A 10,300-nucleotide genomic window follows, 5' to 3' on the forward strand; every position below is an offset into this window, starting at 1 on the left:
ATGGAAAGAACTAAATACTTTTCACTACAATCACGTGAAAGTTGTGCTAGCATATTTGGACCATAATAGAATATGAAAATCAGTCACATCTACGTACCAAATGAAATATGTTCATTGATAGAACATAGCTTTGCTACATGTATAAACAACTATCCATTAAAATTCTTTAACAATACTTGTAACCCTAACAAGTTTTACTAGGTATCCAACAATTTTTGGCCACTAAAATTGGTCCTGACATGACGTGCTCAAAATGGTCTAACATATGGATCTGACCAACACCTAAGGACTCTATCGTAATACATAATTGGAATAACAGGCACCATTGTCAATCCCAAAGACTCATATTCTCCACGTGTGGAATATGTCTCATAATGATGTCAAACTAAATGACACCCATCAAGTATGGGATGTACTTGTGTGTGGAGATAATTGTAAATACTTCGCAACATGAGTGAGAAGGACCCTCATAAACCTTGCTCCACACTGGCTAAACCGAATTCCATGAGTTCCTAGACCATGTTGTACCCTTGTGACTAACAACATGTTCCAAACAAATCCCTACCATGCAGGTCTATAACTGCATGGTGCAAAAATGTATCAACACTATTGTCCCAAAATTCTTTGCTCCTACATGACCTTGTCATGTGTCTGAAGAGAAAAATGGCTAAAAGCATTCTAGCTTATACATCCTACTTGGAAAACTCGATCAAAGCATATTCATAAATGAAATGAAACCAAATCATATGCTTAGTTGGAGGTTAAAAGTAGTATCCACTTACCCAGGGTCAAGTGTGCTATCCAAACCTACAAAGGTACAACCTAAAAGGTACATTACCAAAAATTTCAGCCTAAAAAGACCTAGTACATCTTTAACCTTGTAAACACTAAATGAAAGATAAGTGAAAATAAATGAATATTTAACTGGTAACCTTGGGTGTTGCCTTAGCAATCCAAACCCCTTGGTTAACTTCTGCATGGAAATTGCTTAAACTAGCAGTTAGTAGTGACCAACATTATCGTATTATTCAATAGTAATTCTAAGCAACTTGTGAAGTTGAACTTATCCACTACCCCTTGAAAGATTGAGTACTTGAAAGTGCAACTGTGAAGAGATCTATCTATGACCATTAACACTTGTGCGATAACTTTGTATTAGCTAGGTCATACCCCTAAAAATACCACTCCTTCTTTTCTTGAAAGTACAACTGTGAAGAGATCTATCAATGACCATTAACACTTGTGCAATGACTTTGTATTAGCTAGGTCATACCCCTAAAAATACCACTCCTATAGGCACAATCAATGCTCTAACTTCAATAGAAAATCCTCTCAATTGAAATTTTATTCACAATTGGATCTTGAAATAATCATATCTCTCCATAAACAGAAGACAAAGACTTCCCACCCCAAAGAAGGGAGTCATACTAGATTTTCTTTGATGTTTGACATAAGGTATTACCTGCTCAGAGGCTCTCTTAGTCTATTCCCGTCGTTCCATGAATTAAGTGCTTGATAGCGAGGCCATGCCTACTTGCTACCCACAGAAAGCATCATCTATATTGGTTGCACCTTGTGCATAGAGCCCAAAGTTTCCACCGATGTAGTCATATACAATGATTGCAGGCAAATATACCAGTCTCAAAACTGGATAACCCTTGCAAAAACATCAACAAAGAGAAGTTTTGAGAAAATCATCGAAACAAATAAGATCTTACCTTGTCTTAAAAATTCACAAGTCTCGTACATGTGGACATCATAGTCAATGGAATCCACCGTGATTATGAGGCGGATAAGGATGTCCTTGATAGAGTAGCTGGCGTCATAACGAAAGCGTAAACATCCCACCGTACTGCACGCTATGCATGTATCAAAAAAATACAGTGATAAGCCCTTGGATTCAATGACGGTCTCAACAATGTGAGCCTATGCCATATGTGTCTTGCACAATTTTTATCGGCATGGATACATCACAGTTCGACACTGCCAAACGTAAAATGTGAGCTTATATTCCCATTTTGCCAATTTGCCAGACTTGTGTGTCATTATCCTTCATCCTGAGTCAATGGATAGTAATTTGGCAGGGAGTAGAAGCCTTGCATCTCCTTAAGTCTGTCAAAGCACTTTGCATTGCACAACAGGGAAATCTTTTCCAATTGAAAGATTAAAACACAAAAAAACAAGCATAATTTGAAATTGTCTAACCTTGTCATCCCTCTGTGGCCAGGTGTCCTAAAATTCAAAATAAAATTGTCACTTGAGAAGGAAGTGCATTTTAGTTATGTCATCTAGGCTTGTATCTAGCTCATAGCCATGTACACTGAAAAATACAAAGCTGTTGTACGAACCATGCATGCCCTCTTGGCTTGGTTCATTTTAACCTCTAGTGAAAAGCATTAGATATGTTGCCAAGTTTCCTTGTGTTTGGAAAACTCTGTAAAACTTAAAGAGGACAGAAGTTAAACAAAATTCCACCTTTACCTTTCTTAGCGGCTTTGCATCGAAGTCGAAGCCGTGGCCTCAGCTTGTAGCCAATCCCGCTCGTAGAACTTGTGACTTTTTATTGGGCCTCTCTTTGCCAGAACATGCCTTGATGGGTTGCTATAAAGAGCTCTGCCTTACCAGCAACAGGCCTTGTCTGTTGGTAGCCTATGAGATTGAGGTTCCATGATTCGCAAACCGATAGGCCTTGCCTTATTAAGTTCCTATATTGAATTACCTTGTCAAGGGCAAATCCACAAGGGAAAATCTGATGCCGAACTACCTTGTCGAGGTCAATACGATACTGAACCACCTTGCCGGCTGCGTAGGTGAAGCCTCAAGAACTTTGATGCAGTGAATGTGCTTTGAGAGATGGCCAAAGTACAATCTTGACAGGTTGCCAAAATTTACACTTTGATAGCAAAAAAATTCTGCGCTTCAAAAAATTTATGTATCTCCCAACGAGCGTTGCAGACCATTTTGATCCTTCCCTCGATTGTTGGCACCTGCGTGTTTGTTTTCTTTTGCCCCCGTTGCCCAAAAAAGCTTAATAAAAATCTCAAGCTTCCATGGCGCTCAGGCTGTAACGAATAGTGAACCAGGCAAAGGTAGAAGGAGACTATAGCCTTTCGGCCCCACACTCCAGTAACGTTTTCTTCCCCACATGCCCTCGCAAACCCCTCTGTTTTTGCGTTTTGCACTGCTCCACCATGCCCATGGCCCTCCTTAGGGACGGTTCTCAAGGTTCTTGCCTCACATCCAAGGTTCAATTCTCGCACTTGCTTTCGAAGACTCCATGGTAGCTTGAAAACGAGAGAGAGAGAGAGAGAGAGAGAGAGAGAGAGATCATGCCTCCACGATTCTTCAAGAAGGAGAGAGATATAAAGAGAGAGGCTTCTTCCTCTTCCTCCATGGCTCACTCTGATACCATTATGAGAGCTTGGGGATTAGCACATGCGCATCTCCACCCAACCATACCTAATATAGGTCCTTGGATTGCTAAATATAGCCCCCTTGTACAACATGTGTGTGTCTTGGCCTAGACTGTCTTACCTTGGGCCTAACACGAGGTGTATACAATGGAGTGTACAATTATTGGGGTGTCCATGGTAGCTTCATCATCAACTTGGTCTTCCTACATATATACACTACGAGTTGTAGAGAGGGTGTTAAAGCTATAGCATCTCAAGTGAATAGCCCAACGTGATCCCAATATTTATTTTGGTTTTAGGTATTTATTTTACTTATTTGTCAATTTTTTGGGTAGAAAATTTGCTAAAGGTTACTATATAAACACCACTCAACCCCCATTGTATAATCATCAATTCATTGCCCAATTGTTTGGTTCAACAAAGTCCCTCTCTCTTTATCTCTATATTCTTTCCCTCATTATACGCTTTTTCCACATCGTCGACTTTGACACTTAGGACATTGCTTTATCGAGTGATCATAAGCCTTGCAATAATGACAACGCATCTTCTTCATGCCTTTTTCTCTAGAATTCTCAGACAAGATGTTTCCAACAAAAACATTAGACATAGGTGATTTACTACTCTTAGAAGAACGAGGAGTGGTTTCATACCACCTCCTCTTTGAGCAACAACATAAGCTTGTTCAATTCTCACTCAATTGCATGTTGTTTAGTTTTGTAATTTCTTAAAAGTGATTCCTATAATAGCAATGTGCTTAATGCATCAAACTTGATAGCTTGAGGGTTCCTTGGGTCATAAGTCTCCAAGTCCTAGCAAAATTTTGGTAAGAGTCTGGAAATGCATCTAGGACAGTTTGTACATGTCATAATAACTAATATCTAATTCTCCTAAATGATTTTCTCATGTTAAACTGATCATTTAATATGGGGAAGCACCAGGGGAGAAAAAGCTAGATTATTAGTAAAGCTAGCAGACTGGTCACAGTAGGGGACCCACAGTAGGGATCCAAAGGGGTACCATCTGCACAAGAGCAATGTGCAATGTGCAATGAATGGGCTCCAAAGACCTTAGGGTTCAACCCATTAAGACTTCCAAAAGGTTAAGTTTCAAAATTTCAAAGTGTAAAGTCTAATGGTCAATTGTAAATGGGATTGGATGCTTTGTGTGTGTGCAAAAGGCCAATAAGCTAGAGGACAAAAGCAAAAATATTTTGGGAAGATGACAAAGCTTAATAAGGACTAGACACACACACACACACACACACACACACACACACACACACACACACACAAACACACACACACTATACACCTAAGCTTACCCTTTCCACAAAGTAAAGAGGACACATGTCAGGCATGCAAAGAAACCCCCAATTCTTGCCTGAATCCTATTGGATGGGCACAGAGGTGGACCAATGAGAAGTTAGCTAGTGTAAACTAAAATTTTATTTTTATAAATGCTCAAAAAATAACCAATAAGAAATAGTCTCCCTAAAAGACTATTGGATAGTCAAAAGGTCCAATGATAATTAAGCAGTTCCTAAAATTGCTTAATTCCTATTGGCCAAAGGACTAAAAGGTCCAATAGCAAAGCAGATAATTAAATCAATTATTTGGTATTTACAAAATGAAAAAAAGGATGGACACTTGTCACAAGGCTCTTGACTGGGCCTCTCAAAGGCTATTGGTCAAATTATTTACGGGCCAATAGGAAGCCAGCAAGAGTAAAACTCATACTCAAGTACTATTGGCTAGGCTTTTCAAGGGCCAATAGGAATGCAGCATGAGTAATTGGCAAGGGGGGTCAACCAAGAGGAGAGAGGGGGCTGTTTTGGAAGGGCATTATTCTACACACACTCACACAACTCATGTGTAGAGCAAAAGATCGTCTCCTTCTGTAAGATTTAATGGAAAGCTCATCTTCTTCTCCAAGTTTGAGAATGGAGGCCTACACCAACAACTCTTGGATATGGAATGCAAATCCAACCAAGAGCTAAGCTTCAATGCCATGCTTCTCTCCTCTATTATCTAATTACTAAGCTAAGCAAAGCTACAAGAGTAATTAAGTGAGGAAATACTTCTTTCTCGTAAAAATACTCCTTCTTCCTCTAGATCTACTCTCATACCCCGCTAGCTCTCACCATCTTCGAAGGTATGTGAGGTCTTGGGTTTGAGACCAATGAGTAATTGATGTTATGTGTTATCACATGTAAGTTTGGTGCATGAAGCTTCCATCTTCATAGCACCGACGAGTTTTTACCAAGGAACACAAAGAATTGTATTGTACAAAGTCTCTCTTAATGGGAGAAGTTATAATACAAATGCCTAATGGAGGGGGGACCGGTCCATGTAAATCCGGTCCTCAATAGTTGTCAATTGTTCTATTTCCCTCTCTCTTTCAAGTATTGTTATGCCAAACTAATTAGGTGTTATGCTAATGTTGTTATCTCCAACCAAGCACTCTTGTATGCTCATTAGGAATTTGCTCTTAATGAAATGCTCACTATGTTAAGTTATTTTCCGCTATTTACAAGCTTTATAGACCAGTAATTGTTACAGTACAAGTGAACTATCAGAAATGACTTCACCTATAGAAATGAGTTGCTCATTGATATCCTTGATACCAGTAAGGAAAATGTCCATATACTCTTCCTCTTGTATAATCTTAAACTCCAACTCTTCATAAAGCAATGCAATTTTGGCCTCATTGCGACTTGCATAAAGACTTGCAGAGAATCTCAAGCCCGTTATGTTGATTTTGCTAAGCCAATGTGAGGAGTAATAGTGTGCTTCATAGATAATGCAATCAATGTATGAGCATGTGCATCTATAACATCCCAACGACACTGCTCAATTGTAGGCACAACAACTCTAGCATCAACAAACCTACTAGAACCTCCAACATCCTCAACCGTGAGCCTAAACCCATAGAAGGCAAACGTACATAAATGCCCTGCACAACATTCTAAACGCCCTTTGAAATACGAACATGCATAATCACGTATCATGTAAGCCCACATTAGGTAATTATCCCCATCCAATTTATCCTTAGCAACATACACTTTGAAAATATGCGTGTTGTTCTCAACCACGGCGAATGACTACAATTGATGTAAAAATTGCTTCAAAAGAGGAAAAACAAAGTACGATTAACACATGCTATATAGCACAACCCATCGAAGACTGTTCTGCACAAAATTTCATCGATAAAAATCTTGCACAAAAGGACAAAATTGTTTGCACAGTACTGCCTGTAGTGAAAACAAAGGCCAAAATGAGTCTGAATGAAAAATCTGAGCACATCAAGCTCCATGAGCTCACCTGAAGTATTAGTCGACTTTTTGGCGCTCACCAAAGCTCGTTGAAATTTGAGAGCATGAGGGAAAGGGTGTTGGCAATAGTACCAAGAGGATGTGACCTACTTTGATTCCACTTGTTGGAATTAAGGTTGCAGGGACTCACACACAACTTGGAGAAGATGAAACAACTCAAGGTACACAACATAGAGTATTTTTCTAAGTGCACAAATAGAAAGATAAGATAGCCCAAGAGTGATGGACGTATCTACAATGCACTAGAGAAAAGACCTCCGAGTGAGGGAAAAAGTGCTTTGGCAATCCTAAGTGTGTTCACACATATCACTACCACATATATGGAAACAATATGGTTGTTAATTTTTTTTAATCATGTTTTACTAATAAGTAGAGCTAATACACCCCAAAATACCCTTCAAAATTTCCAAAATTCCCAAAATACCCCTAGTTGTGAGAAGAAATTTATCCAGAGATAAAAAAACATTTATAGCTTTTCATAAGAAGACCGATTGTCTATCAATACAAGATACTAAAACTAGAATTTGAGTTGGTTATGTACGCTTTGGAGATAAATTGCTTCATTAATTTCAGACGTAATTGTCTTTTTTGGGGAGGTAATTTGTGACAAATTACATGCTAAGCACTAAAAAATGGATCTCCATTGTCAGAAAAGAATAAAGATTAGGAAATCGTAAACATTCCAGCTAAAATAGATACAAGGGTATTTTGGGAATTTTTGAAATTTGAGGGGTATTTTGGGAATTCCCACAAATTAGAGGGGTATTTTGGTAATTTTCCCTTATTTCTTTGTGAAGTACCTCTTCACCTCCTGGGTGAATTCACCCTTCACAAGAATTTGAGCACCTTCTTTGACTTTGCTTCGAAATCTTTGAGTGCCCGTATAGTAGCCTAAAGCTTTAATGAAGAGGACCTTTAGCACTTGATGGGTTGGTTGCCTTTTGAAAACTTTGAAGGTCGATGGCTTGATTTGCTTGGAGCTCGGAGCCTTGGGGATTTGTCGTGGGAAGGTGGGTCTACTAAGGACCCTTCATTAGTGCAATGGAAGAGAAGGGGCTTAGGAAATTTAATGGGGAGGGCTTTCATACTTGGCAAATCAAGTTGAAAGGCTACTTAATGAAAAAGCAGTTGTGGGGAGTAGTCAAGCCAGTGATCACTGATCCGTCATCCATTGATGGAGCACACATATAGACACGAGTTATGAGCGCACAAAATCAAGCCAAGGATGAGCAAGCATTAGGACTCATAATCACTGCAATACATGACAATTATGTACACTTTATTGATGACTGTGAAACCTCATCAGCTGCATGGGAAGCACCAAAAATAAACTTTGGAGCTAGAAAAAAGAAGAGCAAAGTGAGCTTAAAGAAGGATCTATACAAATTAAAAATGGAACATAACGAAGATATTGCAAGCTTACCACACGACTAGCTTATGTAAAAAGTGTAATACTAGAGGAGGACAAAATTGCAGTTCTTCTATCAGCCTTACCACCTAGCTTTGACCAGATCATGACCATCATTGAGGAGAAGGATCCAACACCTAATTTTCAAGATGTAACCAACTCTTTAATGTCAGAGGAGACGAAGAAAGGGAGGAATGCTACTTCGGGGGGAGGAGCTTTTGCAGTTAGCTCTAGTAACAGAACTTGTTTCAAGTGTGGCAAAGAAGGGCACATAGCAAAGGACTGTCTAGCATCGAAGACTTGCAGCATTTGCGGGAAGAAGGATCACCTTCCTTCCAAGTGTTTCAAAAAGGACAGAGACAGCACCATCAGAAATCCAAGGCCCAATGTCTCTTTGGCATAAGAAGACAAAGATGAAGATGAAGAAGAAGGCGGCAGTAGCCTTCTAGTCTACGACGACATTCTCTAGCTTTTGTTTTGCCTTTCTCCTTTTAGTTGTATTTGTTGGGAGATAGCTTGGACTAGCTTGGTCTCAGTTTTATACATTTGTTTGAGGGGAGGTGTTGAGTGTCTCTTGGATTAGAGATAGTTTGTCTCCTGGATTGGGGATGGTCTCCTGGATTGGGGATGTTCTTTTTGCTCCTGGATTGGAGTGTGCGAGAGATGTCAGTTTCTTCAGTTTCTTCTTAATCCAAACCTCGAGGAGAAGATTGTAAGGTGTGAGCTTTGTACTAGAGTACTAGAGTATGAGTCAAGGAGGAAAAAGGTGGAATTATCCCACATGTATTGGTGTAAGCCTATGGAGCTACTTAAAGCTCATTTCATGAATAAACAAATCCATTTCATTTTGCATTATATCTCTCTCTTGTTTATGGTGAGCTTGTGATGTCTTAGCAACTACCCAAGATCGTGTTTATGAGTCCAAGTTAATTGATCTTGGAACCTAATTCGCGTGAGTGATAATCTAGCCAACACACACTTGTGTGCACGATGTTTATCTTTCGTCCACCATAGCTAGCATGATCCCATTCCCATCATGAAATATGTACTCCATCATTCATGAATTTTGTGTTATATCTGATATACCCTCATTCTTGTTCTTACTGTGCAAAAGAGGGCAACGAGAGCCAAGTGTTGTTGCTCAAATAAGACAATCCAACCAATAAGAAACAGCAGGTATTGGATATACTTCTACTCCGCCACATGCCCACAGAACGGACACAAGTATGTAGTTGTCATGAACAACTACAAAAGAAGAAAGGCAGAACACATTCGACATCTGCCTTCTAAGATGCGTGGCAATGTTCTACACTAGCACCCATTTGATGAAAACTTTTTCAAAAGAAAAACTCTTAAATTGTAGAAATTTGATATAGCACGTACACTAGAAAACATATTCATCAGTAGATGCAATGACACAAGCTCCGTTGGATACGACGTTTTGCGAACTCACCAGATCTACGTTTTGTTTACCAATGCTATGTATGCCTCATTTAAAGTTAGCATCTACCCAATACAACATATTTTGTTTCTTTCAATCATACTTCTACATGTAGTATTATTTCAATAAAATATCCTCTTGTACATTGTTGGTGTCATGGTTTGCTTCTAAATTCCATATCACTTTAACTCCACAGCATGCATCTTTTATCTACTATACCTATTATACTACTTCCCATTCGTCCTAACTCTATACCAGATCAAAACTACGCTCTCTTGTATCTATTACTTGTAAATTGTTAATGTCCTTTCATATATGTGATTGTCTATTTCCAAATTGTATATAGTTTTCAAATTGCTCATTGGTTGCTACAATGTCCTCAAATTTCATCTCCATTCAATCCTTCATCATTATAATGTCCTTTTATCTCCTTCTCTAGCTACACCTACCAAGCAAGACTAGTTAGCATTGGTAGATCTTTGCTTGATTTTCATCATAATTAGCATTTTCTAATGAATAGGTGACAGTTGCCATTGTCTACAATAGTGTAATTCTTATGCAATTGGTGTGCACTACATAAAGAGCCATCAATTTTTTCTATAATCACTAAGTACCAAAGAGCAAGATGATGGATTTGAGAAACTAATTTGACCTATCAATGACACATCCAAAATAAGTAAAGAGCACATGCGTATGCATGTGAGTAA

The sequence above is a fragment of the Adiantum capillus-veneris genome, chromosome 13 (assembly GCF_014529385.1).
Source record: "Adiantum capillus-veneris isolate H3 chromosome 13, ASM1452938v2, whole genome shotgun sequence".
NCBI classification, from domain to species: domain Eukaryota; kingdom Viridiplantae; phylum Streptophyta; class Polypodiopsida; order Polypodiales; family Pteridaceae; genus Adiantum; species Adiantum capillus-veneris.